The 9328-nt window shown below is 32.9% G+C and overlaps 1 long non-coding RNA gene across 1 annotated transcript; it reads right to left on the bottom strand.

Annotated features, from left to right (window-relative positions):
• Window positions 1-1467: 1467 nt before the first annotated feature.
• LOC127726733 (uncharacterized) lies at window positions 1468-8599 on the bottom strand. The gene is made up of 3 exons (XR_007993659.1): window positions 8497-8599; window positions 8346-8372; window positions 1468-2132 (listed from the first exon to the last, which is right to left on the bottom strand). It is a non-coding gene; the product is annotated as an uncharacterized LOC127726733 (long non-coding RNA).
• Between the last annotated feature and the right edge of the window lie 729 nt (window positions 8600-9328).

Below are 9328 nucleotides of genomic sequence, written 5' to 3'. Positions count from 1 at the left end.
TAGGCTATTTTCTTATGTCCCTTTTGGCCATTTAGCTCCCAACCTTTCTATGCATATTTCAATTGTTTAGGCATGAGCATTCCTGATAAATGCATAAAAGCGCTTTAGACGCACGCAATTTAGAAAGGGTCATTTTCATTTTAAAGAACTATGAATACAAATATAACAAAACTTGCGATTGTCTATTGAGGAAAATTTCGATGGTGTTTCTAAAATCATGACTTTGACTGTCTACTTATTTTTTTTCATTTTGTTGTTGTTGAGATTACTAGAATATTTTCAGAGAAAGAATTTTCTTTTTGTTCTTTGTATCCCTTCGTTTTGCATGTTTCTATTCGGTAATATTTAAAAAATATATTATTCTAGGTTTTAACTCCTTCATGTAAATTTGGCATTGCACATTATCTTTTCTGTCTCGGTTTTTTGGTCAAATTATGTGTCATCAGTGATGTTCGAAGGTTTTAATTGGATACCAAAAATATTAAAAAATACAGGTAGGACGAATCAAAATTTGTGCATCAGAAAGATAGCCTCTGCCGCAACAGAAAATTTGTCATTAAATATCAAAGCACTATAAAAATAAATAAGAGCTCTAATGCATTGAATAGTGCTTATTTAATCAGAAAGTGAACCCTTCCTTGTCGCATATATTCTTGGAAAACAGTAATTCATAGAAAAAAAATCATTTTATTTATACTTATTTATACAGAAATAGACCTCCAGACTTTACCATATATTAAACAAGAGGAAGATCCTTGTTACGACAAAAATATTCCAGACTGTCCAGTACATGGTCAACTAATATCTGGCTTAACATTGCAGTGTGACAACTGTCGCAACAATACAGAGGACATTCAGCCTCAACCAACACCAAACATAAAAGGGAAAAATAATGAACTGAACAAACAAAGCCAAGAAGACTCCAGCAAGAACTTTGGTCGTATGTGTAAAGAAGCAGATATAGATTCATTTTTTTCCGAATCTGACAAAAAATTATTTGATATTAATTTCAAATAATGTAACATTATCTTTTATCTTTCATTCTCCACATAGCTTTTAATTCTGTGCATGTGTTCAAATAATGAAAAGGGAATAGGTTTCCTTTTTTAAGTAGAACTATTCTACCAGGATTCCTACAGTGTAAATTCGTTGGTCTGTTGATGAAAATAGTTTGTTAAACTTTACAAGTCTGGTTAAGATATAGTGTTATGGTACTGTCAAATTTAATATACCCCAATATAACTTTATTCATGTTTTATTTTCGGTCAGAGGGGAAAAAGATCTATTATCAGCACCAAATCCTTCAAAGACCAAAACTACAAAGTTATATTAAAAGGGCAACCGCTTGTGGCGTTTTTACCCTCTTTTAAAAACGTTAATATGTGGTCGGTATAAATGTGTCGTTCTAACTCTTTCTCGATAAGTGAAACAATGAAATGAATACAGAAGGATTAACAATGCAAAACACATTTTTTGTATATTTTATTCATTAAATTTAAAATTACCAAAATGTATATATTCTTTTCTATTAAATAATACAAACTAATGTGAGAATCAATATTTCAATAAAATGACAACATTGTTTATGCTCATTGAAAATGTTATTCTAACTGGTGCTCACTACATTCATTGCTTATTGGTATACAAAGGATCCATTTTTTTTTAAAGCAGGAACCCTTATTTCAAAATATTGAATAATGTCATTATTTCCATGCAATTGACGCTTTTTCTCCAAACCATCCAACTGCTTTTTTGAAACTTTCGCCTATCAAATCCACGAATATGTCTACTATTTTATTTACAATTCTACTTGCAAAATTTCCACAGAACTCCGCTGTTTTTTGTGCGAACGTTTTTTCTTTCTCTACCCATTGATAATCTATATCACCATTTTTATTGAATTGTATCACCAATTCGTGTTCGTCTCCGTCGTTAGATATGGTTACAGGTGACATATTCTCCAGATAAATAGTAACTTTTAAACTTTTTTCCCCTTTGATGATGCGGTGGATTTCAGTTCTGAGCTTTTTTAACGCATCTTTCTCATGGGCAAGGAGTTCTTTTTCATGTTCAGAATAGATTTTGTGAATCATTTCATGGTTGCAATGTCCCTTGTACTCAACTGTGACCTGCTGAAAATGTGAACAGAAAAAATATGCTCAATACTAAATTTATAATAAGCAAAGATTCTTTTCTCACACGTGGGTTTCTCCTACATCTATTTCCTAAACAACCATTGTCACAGAAGCTTTTCAATCGGGATATATACAACCTTATCATAATAAATGGAATCACCATTATAAAGTAGAAGGTCAGGTGTGATAAGTCCAAATACTTGGTGTGTCAGTGTAAGATCACCCTCTGGCCTCCGGCTATCGGGGGGATCTTACACTGACACACCGCGTCCACATGGGATAACTATTACTGAAGATAATTGTCTATATTATTACGACATTTGACTATACTACTCTGTCAATTTTCTATATCACTAAGATAAATTTATATACTATGACGACGTTTTAATATAACACGGAGTTACCTTTTCATACTATTCTGTCATTTTACTTTGTCATGAGGATATTCTTTATACTACGAAGACATCTTGATATAACATGGAGCTACCTTTTCATACTGATTTGTCATTTTAGTATACTATTCTGTCATATGACTATCTTACGACGATAAAGTCGTATACTACACAGACATCTTGATGTAATATAATATGGAGCCACCTTTTCATACTTTCTTATCACCTCACTATGCTATTCTGACAGATAACTATATCATAATGATACACTTTTTTACTATAAAGCATATAACAGTAATGCTGACCAAGGAATATAAGAATTTTTTTTTTTTGTTTATGTAGAATTTAATAAATCCGAGGTGGTCGTTGGTTGACGTTTGTCATATTTGTTTTGTTATAAATTAGGCCATTAGTTTTCTTAATTGGATTGTTTCATATTTTTCATGTCGGCGCCTTTTATAGCCGACTCGACTATACGGTATGGATTTTTCTCATTGTCGAAGGCTGTACGGTTGTCTATGATTGCTTACATACACTTTATTTGAACTTTAGTGGATAGTTGTCTCGTTGGCAACATACCACATCTCCTTATTTCTATATGGCGGACGGACGAGTTATGCAGGAATTTCTTAAAAATCATGGATTGGAGAACTTGTTGCATAGATTCAAACTTGAGAAAATATCTCCAGAAATTCTATGTCCGTTGTCATGGCATGAAATGGAAGAACTTGGTGTCCAAAACAGGTCAGACATAATGAATTTAAGGTTAGATTGCTCTAAATATGGTACATCAAAACCGATTAAAGTACTTACAAATTGATGTGTGTGCAAGAATTCAACATTCCGAAGTCATTATTAGAAAACATGTTGGAGATTGGATTTAAAATATCAGTTTACGGAAGGATGGCCATTTATGATTCAAGCAAAACTTCTTTCTCTGAAATAGAAGATGGTGAACTTGACCAAAATCTATTTGGAATAGTTAGTGACTTTCCAAGGTGTGGGGAAACCTATTTAAGAATCATGATGAAAAAAAGGAATACATGTTACGAGATGGCGTCTATTAGACAGTATTGAAAGGGTCGACGAAAACAGTTCACAAGAAAGACGCAGAGGACGGCTTCATAGGCGAATTTATAATGTGGAGGGACCAAATTATCTTTGGCATATAGACACAAATCACAAACTGATTCGTTGAAAATTCATTATTGTCGGTGGAATTGACGGTTACTGGCGATTGCTAATGTTCATGAAATGTTGTGATAATAACAAATCGGAAACAATTTTAGAATGTTTTCGCACTGGAATTTCCCGCTATGGAACACCCAAACGTGTAAGATCGGACAAAAGTTTAGAAAATATCCTTGTTGCCGATTTTATGCTAGGATTATATGGACCAGAAAGCATGATTACAGGACCGAGGACTCATAATCAACACATTGAAAGACTTTGGCGTGATCTCTTCGAAGACGTTCTATGTTATTTTTACCATATTTTTTATCATATGGCGGATATAGGTGTTTTAGACCCATTGAACGAGTTGCATTTGATGGTACTGCGTTATATATTAATGGATGATATCAACAGGAAAATCGAAATTTGGGTAGATGATTGGTCATGTCATCGACTTCGTACACCATTGACTCTTTGAGTAGCAGGTCAGCTGCAAAATCCAGTCGGTGCAATACCAGAATATGATCTTCAATATTATGGTGTATAAGGTTTTGATATTTCTATTTTGGAGCAAGATGGTAATAGTAGACCAGTCTTTTGTCCAATTTCCGTAACCTTGTGGCAGAGATACAAAGATTCGCTAAGGACTTCCGTACCTTTTTCAAACACCACCAAGAACGATGGAAAAGACGATTTCATCAAATGTGAGAGTATTATTTCGCAGAGTCAGCAATAAAACCAATCTCATTGTCACCTTTTGAAATTACCAATAATCATGGTAGCCCATAGTTTTCAATCTTACAAGAATATGAAAAAGAAAGAATACAGGGTGTGCGTCAATGAGACACAATTCCAGTAAAATAGAACATGGCAAAAATGCCATCTTCTAGGAGTCGTCGTGTGGTCTTCAACATGGAGCAACAGTCCACACCACATAACAAGCACTAAATGACCTCGAAATAAATGTGAAACATTAAATCATAGCCACCACAAGTCCTTAAATAAACAAAGTATTTGACATATAACAATTAAAGAACCTTAGTGAGTGCGATCACCTACCCCACGCCCCCAAATTGTCACTGGGTAAAACAAATCCATAGGAGTGAACCTCAGTTTGAAATTGAAGAGGCTTGGACAAGAAATGGAGTTATCCAGGCGACATCAATTTTGCAAGCCCCTCTCCTAAAAAAGGTCCCCATTTAAGATTTTTATGAAAATCGAGCTCATTCAAGGTTTCTATGAGAGTCAATATCAGAAATCTAGATCTTTTACATAATCAGGTAGGTTAAATTTCAACTTAAAATTTGCCTAGTAGTATCAGACAAGAAGATCTTGAAGTGATTTTTTATACGGTCCTAAGTTAAACTATGTTTGGATATGGTGGTTATCTTGTTTGAGTGATGGGGTATTCAGATACAATCCTGAAGGAGTACCACCTTAGGACCACCAAGGTTTGGTCCCAATTGCCCAATTGGTTTTAATCAAAAGATATTAGTCCTATTTTCGAATATGTTCGGCTATAGTGGCCATCTTGGATGACGGATCAGATCATCGGATACGATTCTGAAAGAGGATTACCTAAGCATCATTGCTGCCAAGTTTGGTAAATATTAGTCCAGTGGTTTCAGAGGTGAAGATCTTTAAGTAAATTGTTGACAGACGGACGGACGAACGACGAACGCCAAGTGAAGGCTAAAGCTCACATGACCTTTCAGGTAAGGTGAGCTAAAAAATGATTAATAAACAAAGCAAAGTGAGTCATTAATTTGCTGAAATAAAGAATTAGTTATCATTTTCCATAAAAAAAAATCACTCGTAAAAGCATAGTCATAAATTTAAAAACAGATCTCATCAACTGGTAATGTTGCATTTTGAGATGACCTTGGAATCCTTGTGCCTTTTGTTTTATTTTCCTTGTTCAGATTACTGTTATATCAATATGCTTTATAGTATAAAGATGTATCATTACGATATAATAATCTGTCAGAATAGCATAGTGAGGTGATAAGATAGTATGAAAAACGTGGCTTTATATTATATCATGATGTCTTTGTAGTATACGACTTTATCGTCGTAAGATAGTAATATGACAGGATATTATGAAAAAGCTGCTCAATGTTTTGTCGAGGTCATTTATAGTATACAAATTTATCGTAATAAGATAGTAACATGACATAATAGTGTAGTATGGTGACAAAATAGTAAGAAAAGGTTGCTGAATGTTATATTAAGATGTCTTTAAAGTATAAAATGTATCTTTATGATATAGCAATATAACATACTAGTATAGTAAAATGACAAATCAGTATGAAAAGGTAGCTCCATGTTATATCAAGATGTCTTCGTAGTATAAAAGAATATCCTCATGACAAGGTAAAATGGCATCATCAAATGAAAAGGTAACTCCATGTTATATCAAAACGTCTACATAGTATATAAATTTATCTTAGTGAAATAACAAATTGACAGAGTAGTATAGTCAAATGTCGTAATAGTATAGAACATTTGCTTCATGTTATATCTCAACCCTTAATGATATGATTATCGTTCTCATCAGGCAGCTATGGCGTTCCATACCCCTGGATATCTTAAAAGAAAGACATCAGGAAAATTTAGTGAAAATGCTGTACACTGAGTAAATTGTTAACAATATTGAGCAATAAACTATTTTAGTCATGAAAATAAATGAAATAACACGAGCATATTGATGCGTACACATTTGTTTTAAATATGTAAATACAATTAAAAAATAGAATAATTGTATTTATCTATTGCGATTAATTATTACAAAACGTATCATTGTGTTATGGAAGAATAATTTGAGTAGTATCTATAACACGGGCAAAAATGTCCCTCATTGAAACAAAATTAGATTAGAAAATATGATTTTAACTCGCATGTGAATAAACAGAAAAAAATCAAGAAAGAAAATTGTTTATGGATGTGACAAAACATGAAGTAAATGTTGATATCGAGACACAGTTCTAGGAAAGTCAACAATTCGAGCTGATAATGAGGATCAAAAATAATTTATTTTGAAATAATTAATTGTGATATGTTCATTATATGTTACCTACCAGCAACATTTTAAATTGACTACTAGTATAAAAGAATAATTGCTTTGACTTCTGCATTAAACAGATAAAATATGAGACATAAAAATAGATATTACATGCAGGTAAAGGCCGTGTTCACAACACGGGTTTACACGGAGTACAATCTAGAGCTTATCCAGTAGTGATTCCTTATGGGCTACGATTTATGGTTTTTCAGACATCTTGCTAATGGATCCCCTTATTTTTAGAATGATCCGTCCAGAACTCCTTTTATGTAAATAGTGATCAGGCGTTGATAAAACCCAGATAAGTTTCGTTGCATTGAAAAAAATGTATGAAGTAAAATATTTCTGCATGTTTTTGTAATAAATAATCTTATATTTACAACTAGTATCTCAATTGTTTGTACAACAATTGGAAGGTCTTTCCCTTAAAAGTCTGATACTTGTAATGCACTCTTAACGACCTTTCATTTGATATGCAACAAGCATACCTTCTTGAACTTTTCACTTTTTCGCACTTAATGATCTCGTCCACCTAAATTTTCGAGATCGGAAGTATGATATTTGTAATGTAGACTTGAAGACCTTTCATTTGATATGCGACAACACCATCTTCTAGGAAGTTTGATTTTTTGCACTTATACCCCATCCAACTTGTCCAACTCATTTTTTGGGGGGACAGTAATTTGATATTTAAAATGTACACATTACAACCTTTCATTTGATATGCGGCAACCTTACCTTCTAAGACAATTTATTTTTCGCACTCAATGACCCCACCCAACCCAACGTTTTTCAAGGGACAGAAATTTGATATTTGAAATTAACGCTTTAAGGACATTCATATGATTTGCGATAACCTTGCCATTTGGCAAAGTCCAAAAAATGATGCAATATCAATTCTATAAATTCTATGAAACATACAAATTCAAAGTTAAACATGAAAATTTCAAAGTGCTTATATTTCTTTGGTTTTAATCAAATGTTTTTGATATTTAGTCAAACATATAACCATGTTAAACTCATTCAATTTCAGATATTTCAGATGGCTAGCTGTTGTTGATTCAGAAATGTTTGCCCCCCCCTCACAAAATTTCAAACTGTAATATCTCTAAAACGACAACACATATCTCAAATCTGCTAAGTGTAAGATGATCTGCAGATGATGTACAATACTGTAAAAAAAAATTGGGTCAATTCCATAGCTCATTAAGGGCACAATGCATAATTGAATATATGATGCAATACCGAACTAGAGAACCGGAAGTCGTAGAGACATATGGGACTACCACCATTCAACTCAGGACCATATTTTAAGGTTCATAACGCAACATTCAATAAAAATAAGTTCAAAATTTAGGCAGATCCTTGGTAGTTTTTGTAAAACAAAAACTAATAAAGAATAAGCTAAAATTTCCTTATTCGTACCCCCCTTTATAAAGAGAGAGGTATAAATCATGATGCCCCAGATGATTCAAAAATAAGAGCTTTAAAATAATATATTATTATTTCATTTGTTTTCTTCAAATCAAGAAAAGATATTTCATTTTTGACAAGTTTCCAACAAATATAACATGTATAACTTACTGTTGCTACGGCCATTTTGATCTTGATCTGAAAAAATAAAGATAACAGTTTAACAAGCGTTTTCAAAAGCGAAACAAATAGTAAAAAATTGTTGCTCTTCTTGCACAAACAAAAAAATACAAAGAAAAAATTGTCTAGAAAAATAACTTACTTAATTAGCTGCAGAATAAACAATTTTTTGAATGAAGTTTCTAAGGTAAAACCAAATTATTTAAAGAATGCAAAAGACTTCCGGATGACGTAAGAAAATATTTCGGATATTCCGTTGTTATCTGTACTTTCAGTTTATTTACTGTTCAGAAGGTACCTGGAATTTAGGTTATGATACAAATTTCCATAAATGCTATGTTGTGTCTCGCTTCACACATATTTAAATAGCTCAAAACAGATCCTTTTGTAAATATTTCAATGCGTGACACATTTTGACAACAAATATCGGATTAACATATGCAGCAAGATTATGACAAATACTTCCATTTTACCAGTATGGACATGAATAGTATCTTGAATCCTAGGACTTGAGGCTAACTCTGTTGCAGTGAATCAGGTAAGTACCTCTTTCTGTCACGCTTTTTTTAGGTAAATTAGAAGTTGGGAAAAGGCGGGAGGTGAAGATTATGAATTATTAAATACAATACTGAAAAAAACAACCATGCATAACTGGTAAAACAAAACGATAGTGCCAGGACCGATGACAATGCCATGTGGATATTGTGTACATGTAGAAACATAAACAGAGTTCCACAGAAGTGAGCACAGTACACGCTTGACATAATGGTAACAGGGGCAGATCCAGGATTATCGAAAGGGTTGGGGCGTAGTCCCGATAATTGAATATATTCCGCAAAATATTTTGGACGATTTTATACTAAAAAATAATATATGTATATCGTGAAAATCATGAGATTTGAAAAAAAAAGATTTGGCGATTAAAAAGGGGCATACACCATTTACGGCCCCTGGATCCTCCACATTGTTGTATT

This window comes from Mytilus californianus, unplaced genomic scaffold (genome assembly GCF_021869535.1).
Source record: "Mytilus californianus isolate M0D057914Y unplaced genomic scaffold, xbMytCali1.0.p SCAF_1, whole genome shotgun sequence".
NCBI lineage: Eukaryota > Metazoa > Mollusca > Bivalvia > Mytilida > Mytilidae > Mytilus > Mytilus californianus.
This window is presented reverse-complemented; position numbering and strand designations above follow the sequence as displayed.